A 9,404-nucleotide genomic window follows, 5' to 3' on the forward strand; every position below is an offset into this window, starting at 1 on the left:
TAGGAGAGACAGAAATCAGAAATTAATGTGTATGAAGACATTTTTCATACGTGTATTAGTAAGAGGTATGTTCTACTCATCCGTGGAACATGATCTTTTTTTACATTAGGTATATGATATATTGGGTATATGATATCATGGGTATACCCAATGTATACCTAATAGGACATATGATGTACTCTTATCGTCGTTGGGTACGGCCCGATCTTAATTTTTATCTAAATGCCATATACCTTGAAAATTAATTCATTAGAAACATACATAGGAACATCCATTGGGTATACGATACCATAGGTATATCCAATATATACCTAATAGGTATATACTTACAATTTGGACATTAGGATATACGATAAATTGGGTATACAAAATCGGAGGTATGTTGTACTCTTATCATCGTAGGGTATTTTATAGCATGGGTATCATACATTAGTCATATGATATCCTGAATATATATTAGAAACATACATACGAACAAAATGTAATAGTTCAAAAAATAAATTACTGAATATATATACGTATCTGCGTATAGATATAATTTTTTGGTAGGTATTAGATAGCCGTATTAGGAAACAAAAATATGTGTATTAGATAACCGCAGCAATTCTAAACAAAACAAATCAACAATAATATGATTTATTGTATGGTAAGTCTTGCATGCCTAATATTTAGAAAACAAAAATAAAATGTAAGCATGGAAAGTCTTGCATGAAGAATAATTAGGAAACAAATTAAATATATAATTTGGTAACCATCAAAAGTAATAAGGCCAAATGGATTACGATACATATGGCCATGATAGTTAATAGTAAAAAGCTATCTTTTGTGTAGTAAAAGCCTTCTCGTGCATGTGCACCCCATGTAGTATAGTAATTTGAATACATAGTAACAATATTAGCATACAGCCAGTGCCATGTTAATTATTATGATATTATGTGCTTTGATTTTTTTACTGGCAAAATCATCGGGAAGCAGGGGACTCATGCATGCAGCCGGTAAACTTAGTTCTGTATGCGATCCAAGGTTGTCTCCCTCCCTTTTGTTTTTCTTTTCTTCTGTTTTTATGTGTTTCTGCTTTTGCTACCCATTGTGACTAGTCTAAAATCTGGGAACACATGCATGCACCTTTCCCCAAGAAGATGTGGACGCGGATACACGTTCTCATGGTAGAAAAACAAGTCTCATGCATTGGTGCATGCATGCATGCATTCCCGATCTGACTTTCTCTCATCGCGCCGTCTGTCCAGCTCTCCATTCATCAATTAATTCGTAGACACACCTCACGGGCCCGTGGGAAAGCACACCGGAAATCGAAACGCGCTTCGGAGTTTGCATGCCACCGGAGTCCGGAGTAATGTGGACTGTGGAGCGGACGTACGGCTGTTGAGTTCTCCACTCGGCCTCGCCACTATATATATAGTCTCAAGAATCATTTATGGGTGCGATCTTTGACCCTGGCAGAAGCAAGTTAAGTCAGAGGAGAAATGGGTCATGGCAGCAGCGGCGACGACGGCGGTGGAGGCGACGGAGCTCTGGCCGCGGTGCCCGTGGAAGCCAAGCCGCAGCCGCAGCCGCAGAGACAGCCCGCCCTCGACGTGCCGCCCTTCCTCATCTTCGAAAAGTGCAGGGCACCGGAGCTCTTGGACTGCCATGCCTGCCACCTCCCCCTCAAACCGCCTATCTTCTCGGTACTGATTATTAACTTGAATCTTTGAGTAGCTTGCTTGCAAATCGATTAGAATCATGTTAATTATTACTTCTTTCCATCGAAACAACTACTCGTTTTGATCCTTAGATTATAATTTGATCGCATCAATATATTTTCCATGCCTCTCGCTCTCGCTCTCGCGACTCCACACCTTCCAATCGCCATAGCCACCGCCCCCGCAGATCTCGCCACTCCAGCCCCGCGGCATGACTCCACGCTGGCGAGGGCCGCGGGCGCCAACCGCGACCACACCTCCTCCACCCCCGCAGCTGTCCCCTTCCATCTAGGAAGCTTTCCCGGAGATTGTGAGGCTGATCTCTCCAATTCCTCAAGGGGTTCTCATGGTGACCAGGGCCCCGGGATGGATGGAGCGGGCGACCAGGATTCGCGACGCCACCATAGCGTGGATCCGGTGTGTGCAGGAGTGGAGGGCGGCGGACCAGGTGGTGGCGGCGGAGACCGACCCGAGTGCAAAATCCACAGCTGCGAGGTTCGCGGAGATCGGCCAGAGGAGGGCGGAAATGGAGCAAAGGAAGCTAGCGCGGCGGATCTACGACCAGGCCACGGTGGAAGAGAGGGCAAGGATGCCCGCCTTCCCACACTGCCCGCCGGCCGAGTTCGTGCTATGGGCGAGGGCGGAGGCGCATTCGGGCGAGCCTCGGCGGGCGCTGCGGTGGGAATGTATCTTGGGTGTGTTGCCGCCGAGCGCGTAAGGAAGGGCATGGCTAGCGCGGCGGGAAACCCGTTCCGCCGTGCTAATTCCTTGCCTCGCCGTGGCGCGCTGGAGCCCCCATGGTTTGGTGACCGCGGCGAGGTCCCGACTGGTGCTCGTTCGAGATCATGCGGCGAGATGTGTATCCCAGGGGAGCGCGTGGATCCTGAGATTCCTCATGTGGCAATAACAATTCCGATTATGCATAGAGTTGATGGGGAGAGTTTGTGCTCTGAAATCCAGGATTGCTCGCCGGTGGCGAAGTCACCTCCGGCAGAGACGGGGGATTGTTCCCCTGTGGCACGGGTTGGGCCTGCTGAGAAGCACGCCGGCAGTGGCCCTGTTGCCACATCACTTCCACCAATCAAATGCAAGAGGGTGAAGTTGCCTTTGACAATTCCGTCTTCTACTTGCGATGACGCGGACGAGGCTATATCTAGGGTTTTTGGACAGTTCTGGTCCATTCCCTCTCCTCACCACCGCCACCCTCGTCCTCCAAATCGCATCGCCTCCACCCTGGGATGGCTCCGGAAGACCTGGTTCGATCTGGATGCTTCTCCCCATCTGATGTGTTCCCAGTCAAAATACTTCGTCCCTTTGATCCTCCATCGATAAAGCTCAAGATCGTCAGGGAGGGAATTGGGGTTGGATCCAAATCGTTTGCTCAGGTGGTGGCGATGGCGGACAAGACTGTGCAAGCTGGGGCGCAGAAGCAGCGCGCGCCAGCCCCACAAAAGAATCCAGTCCGTCGTCAGGGATCTGGTGGGGCGCGGCCCAACCCTTTCGCCGGCCCCCCAAAGGTGCGGCTCCTCGTCAATCTCCATCGGCTGTGGCAGCACCTCCACCACCGGCTCCGCCTGCACCAACCGTGCAGATCCTCGACGAACGCTACAAAGACATGGTATGTTTTACCTGTGGAGGACCTGGACATTATGTTGGCAATTGCATCCAGAAGAAAATCTGTTTCATATGTGGTCTAGAGGGGCCTAATGTCAAGAACTACGCAGCGTGGCCGCAACCTCAACCAGTTGCAACTTTCTTTGAGAGTTCGGCCTGGGATTAGGTTTCTACCATATAGATGCTCCTGTGTGTCGAGAAGCGAACTGGCTTAATTTCAGAAATTGTGGAGAGGTCTGGGTTATGACAGGAGAGGTTAGCCAAGCAGGTCTGATCAAGAATTTGTCGGGAATTTTCTACAATAACAAATAGTGGACTTGGCAAGTTAGGCCCCTGACAGACAAGAAGTTCTTAGTCAGATTCCCACCCTGGAAAGATGTGGAGGAGTTGATCGAATTCCCTGCTTTTGACTTGCCTATTGATGGAGTGTCTTTGACAGTTGAGAGGTGGACCAGTGCGATTGATCCTTTCAGCGAACTAACTGAAGCTTGGGTCGTCATTGATGGTCTCTCTTCCAAGTGGTGCACATGGAAAGTGTTTTCACAGATTGCTTCATGTTTTGGTATCCTTATGGATGTTGATTGGAATGGTCTTATGAAAAGTTTCTATGAGAAAGTGAGGATCAAGATTGCCTGCAGGAATCCAGCAAAAATTCCCTTTGAACGGATCATGGAGATGAGGAAAAAGCTATATATTTTGTCCTTTACAGTAGAAGGCTTTGAACAGATTGGTGCTGATGATCCTAATGACAATAATGGCCCTCTTGACATCTCTATGGATGATGATAACAAGGATTTTGAAGATGAGGAGCTTGTCAAGGACATCTTCGATGATGGAGAAGAACCTATTGATGATCTAGACCTGGCCAACAGGGCTACCACCTCGAAAAAGTCGCCTATTGGGAAACAAACAAAAGATGATGATGGTATTTCCTTCCATCCCGCTGCGCTGCTAGAAGCTTGTTGCTCCCCTGTGAGAGAGGACAAAGGAACTAGGGGAGGAACAGAAACACACGCTGTATGTTCTCCTATTCCATTCACTGAAGTTGTCAAAATCCCGAGTGCACCCAATGAGGAGAACAATAGTGTTACCACTACTCCCACTGTTGCAACTAGTGTTCCTGCTAGTGCCACTTCCCCTGTGTCCATCCAAAAATCTCTGTATCTGATACTGCCAGTGAAGCTGATGATTCTGAAGAGGAAATGGATACTTTTGAAGCTCCTATAGGCAATGGTTTGAAGATGATGGAATTAGTGGAAACGTTGCCAAGAACAAGTGGGGTCCTGTTATTGCTCCAAGACCTAGTACCAGAGTTCATAACAAGCAAAACATCATGGAAAAGGCTGCTGCTTACAAAATGAAGAAAAACCTGGAGATCCCTACCACTTTCAAAAGTAAGTCTTTCACTACTGATTCCTCAGCTACTTTAGAGGCTTATGCTTCTGCAGTTGATATTAGTATTGGTAATATTGATAAGGAGAAGAATCAAATCATTAATGATATCATAAGAGATGAAACTGAAAAATGCCTTTTATTTGCTTCCCAAAATCCTGAGATATCTTTACCTGATAGTTTAGATAATGAGTTATATGAGGGGGATGGAGTTTGTACTCCAAACATATATATTCCTGACATCAACACACCAGGGGCACTGCTGGTGCTGTGGGTGACTCTGGGAGTGTTGTGAGAGGTGGGCTATTTAGCCTGACACATCGTTTTAAAATTCTATGATTGGAGTATTTCAGAATATTAGAGGTTTAGGACAAAAAGGAAAACTACAGTGCCTGTCTGATCTTATTAATAAATATAAGCCATATTTTCTAGATTTTCAAGAGACTAAGAAAGAAAATTTGTCACTCTTATTTAAATACATTAGCTGGTTCCACTCAATGTACTTGGCATGTGCTTCCTGCTGTAGGATCTGCTGGTGGCATACTTGTAGGACTTAACTCTTGCTCTTTTGAGCTCATTGGTGTGATGTGTAAAAAATACTGTGTCATCTGCACCTTGAAAAACAGAGCAGATGGATTTTGTTGGCACTTGGTAGTAGTTTATGGTACAACATATGCTGCGGACAAAGTAGATTTTATTGCTGAGTTACATGAGGTCATGGAAGGGGTGTTCTATCCAGTTCTATTTGGGGGGGATTTTAACTTGGTGAGAGAGGCCAAGGAAAAATCCTCTGGAAATATCAATAATTATTGGGCATTGTTATTTAGCGATTGGATTAATAAATGGGGGCTGATGGAAAACAAGCTTTCCAATAGGGTTTATACCTGGAGTAACAATCAAGATAACATTTTGTTTGCAACTATTGATAGAGTTTTCTCTACTACTGACTGGGATAGTCACTATCCCCTAACTACTGTGTGTGCTCTGCCTAGAGTTGGCAGTGACCATGCCCCTATACTTCTGGACTCAGGGGTTGGGGGGGCAGCTTCCAACAAACCTTTTAGGTTTGAGAAATGGTGGTTAGGCCAGCCTGATTTTAAGGCCCTAGTGGAAAAAAGTTGGGATACTCCATCCCCTTTCAGCTCTTCCATAGATACCTGGCAATTTAAAACCAGGTTATTTAGGAAGACAGTAAAAGGGTGGAGTATTAATTTGGAAGCTGCTATGAAAAAGAAGAAAAAAGACCTTTTACAAGAATTTGATATTTTAGATGTCTTCTCTGAACAAAATAGAGTGGATGCTAGGGATATCGTCAGAATGAAAGAGATTAAAAAGGAGCTCCAGGGGATCTGGGAAAAAGAGGAAACTGCCATGTGGCAACGATCTAGAGATAGGAAAATCCTGGAAGGTGACAAAAACACAGCATATTTTCATGCTGTGGCTAACCAACGTAGACATAAAAACCACCTCTCTATATTAGAGGGCTCGGAAGGACCTGTCTACTCTACCAGATACATGCTGGAAGTGGCTACTGATTTTTATAAAACACTTTTTGGATTTGAACCAAGACCTAGCATCCACCTGGGAGACCATTTTTTGTCTGCGGATGAATTGGTTACTGAGGCTAAAAATTGTTGGAAATATGCCCTAGAGGCAATAATAAAATGGTTATTATTGTATTTCCTTGTTCATGATAATTGTCTGTTGTTCATGCTATAATTGTATTAACTGGAAACCGTAATACATGTGTGAATACATAGACCACAACATGTCCCTAGTAAGCCTCTAGTTGACTAGCTCATTGATCAATAGATGGTTATGGTTTCCTGACCATGGACATTGGATGTCATTGATAACGGGATCACATCATTAGGAGAATGATGTGATGGACAAGACCCAATCCTAAGCATAGCACAAGATCGTGTAGTTCGTTTGTTAGAGCTTTTCTAATGTCAAGTATCATTTCCTTAGACCATGAGATTGTGCAACTCCCAGATACCGTAGGAATGCTTTGGGTGTACCAAACGGCACAACGTAATTGGGTGGCTATAAAGGTGCACTACAGGTATCTCCGAAAGTGTCTGTTGGGTTGGCACGAATCGAGACTGGGATTTGTCACACCGTATGACGGAGAGGTATCTCTGGGCCACTCGGTAATGCATCATCATAATGAGCTCAATGTGACTAAGGAGTTAGCCACGGGATCATGCGTTACGGTACGAGTAAAGTGACTTGCCGGTAACGAGATTGAACAAGGTATTGGGATACCGACGATCGAATCTCGGGCAAGTAACGTACCGATTGACAAAGGGAATTGTATACGGGATTGATTGAATCCTCGACATCGTGGTTCATCCGATGAGATCATCGTGGAACATGTGGGAGCCAACATGGGTATCCAGATCCCGCTGTTGGTTATTGACCGGAGAGTCGTCTCGGTCATGTCTGCATGTCTCCCGAACCCGTAGGGTCTACACACTTAAGGTTCGATGACGCTAGAGTTATAGAGATATTAGTATGCGGTTAACCGAAAGTTGTTCGGAGTCCCGGATGAGATCCCGGATGTCACGAGGAGTTCCGGAATGGTCCGAAGGTAAAGATTTATATATGGGAAGTCCTATTTTGGCCATCGAAAAATGTTCAGGATTTTTCGGTATTGTACCGGGAAGGTTCTAGAAGGTTCCGAAGTGGGGCCCACCTGCATGGGGGGGCCCACATGAACGTGGGTAGTGGGGGCAAGGCCCCACACCCCTGGTCAAGGCGCACCAAGATCCCACCTTAGAAGGAATAAGATCATATCCCGAAGGGATAAGATCAAGATCCCTAAAAAGGGGGATAACAATCGGTAGGGACGGGAAATGATGGGATTTCTTTCCCCCACCTTTGCCAACGCCCCAATGGACTTGGAGGGCAAGAAACCAGCCCCCTCCACCCCTATATATAGTGGGGAGGCGCATGGGAGCAGCACCCCAAGCCCTGGCGCCTCCCTCCCTCCCGTGACACCTCTTCCTCCCCGCTTGCGCTTGGCGAAGCCCTGCCGGGATCCCGCTACTTCCACTACCACGCCGTCGTGCTGCTGGATCTCCATGAACTTCTCCTCCCCCCTGTCTGGATCAAGAAGGAGGAGACATCCCCGCTCCGTACGTGTGTTGAACGCGGAGGTGCCGTCCGTTCGGCGCTAGGATCATCGGTGATTTGGATCACGACGAGTACGACTCACCCAACCCCGTTCTCTTGAACGCTTCCGCGCGCGATCTACAAGGGTATGTAGATGCACTCCCCTCTCTCTCATTGCTAGATGACTCCATAGATTGATCTTGGTGATACGTAGAAAATTTTAAATTTCTGCTACGTTCCCCAACAAAAATGAGTTATTAGAAAAACCTTTTTCGGAAGTGGAAATCAAGGAGGCCATCATGGGATCATATGCTAGTGGTGCTCCTGGCCTTGATGGGATGTCCTTATTCTACCAACAATTCTGGGAAGTGATCAAGAATGATTTTATGAATCTGGTGAGGGACTTTGAGCGTGGTACCTTAGACATCCAAAGACTAAACTACTCTATCGTTACTCTTATTCCCAAAGAGCCTGACGCTAAACACATGAGAAAGTTCAGGCCTATCTTCCTGAGCAATTGCTATGTAAAAATATTCAGTAAAGCAATGATCAACAGGATCTCTCCTTTGGGGCAAAAACTTTTGTCTCCTTTGTGCGAGGTAGATTCATTCTGGAAAGCGTTGTTACGGCGCATGAAGCGATACACGAGGTCCATAATGTAGGGGAACGCAACAGAAAACGAAAATTTTCGGTATAGCGAGCACGCCCAGGACCACTATGGAGACTGCATACAAGGTTTGATCTGATCCATACCGACTCGAAGCGTAGAGGAAGAAGAGTCGGTGTAGATCGTCGGTGCAGATCCCCGCAGCTAGGATTTACAACCTCCCAACCGCGAGGATGTACTCCCTCTCCAGACAGCTCTTGGGGAGGCGGTCGGACAGTCCCCCGGATGATGTCGTGGACAGCCCTTCGGGAGGACCTTGGAAACTCAGACGGGGACTCGGACAGCCCTTCGGGAGGACACTCGAACAGCCCCTCGGGCAAAAGATCGAAACTACAATCTCTCTACGGGGTTGCACACATACGGTGTCAGCTATCCGGTAGGGCTTCGCCGTCCAGAACTAGTTCCTGCCGGAACCCAGACAGCCTTACGGCTCTACGAAACTCTTTTCGTAGGAGGGAAAGAAGAAGCCAGATAATGCATGGCATGTGTATGAGAGCAAGGGATGAAGAGATGGCAGCCCTCACCTCCTCTATTTATAGGAAAACCAAGGGGTAGTGTGCCTCCACAAATTACCAAAAAACCCCATGCATTAGGTCACACATGAGGGTGTTAAGGACAAAATGGGATGCCATGTGGAGCTCCAAGGAGCTCCACCACCCATGGCCGGCCACCCCTAGCCCCCCCCCAAATGGGGTTCCTTCCCTTGTAAGCCACTTCCTTCTAGAACTTTGACCAAGTAAAAAAGGTGGCTCTCCAAAAAATATCCCAAAAAGCACTTTCACTATTCACGATGACATTTTTCAGCGTCCGTTCGAACTGAAAATATTTATGTGGGCTTAGAACATTTCGAGTACCCACTAAAATAATTTTCAACGCGTTCCGAAACAATTCCGGTTTTAGTGATTTTCATC

The sequence above is a fragment of the Triticum aestivum genome, chromosome 3D (assembly GCF_018294505.1).
Source record: "Triticum aestivum cultivar Chinese Spring chromosome 3D, IWGSC CS RefSeq v2.1, whole genome shotgun sequence".
Lineage (NCBI taxonomy): Eukaryota > Viridiplantae > Streptophyta > Magnoliopsida > Poales > Poaceae > Triticum > Triticum aestivum.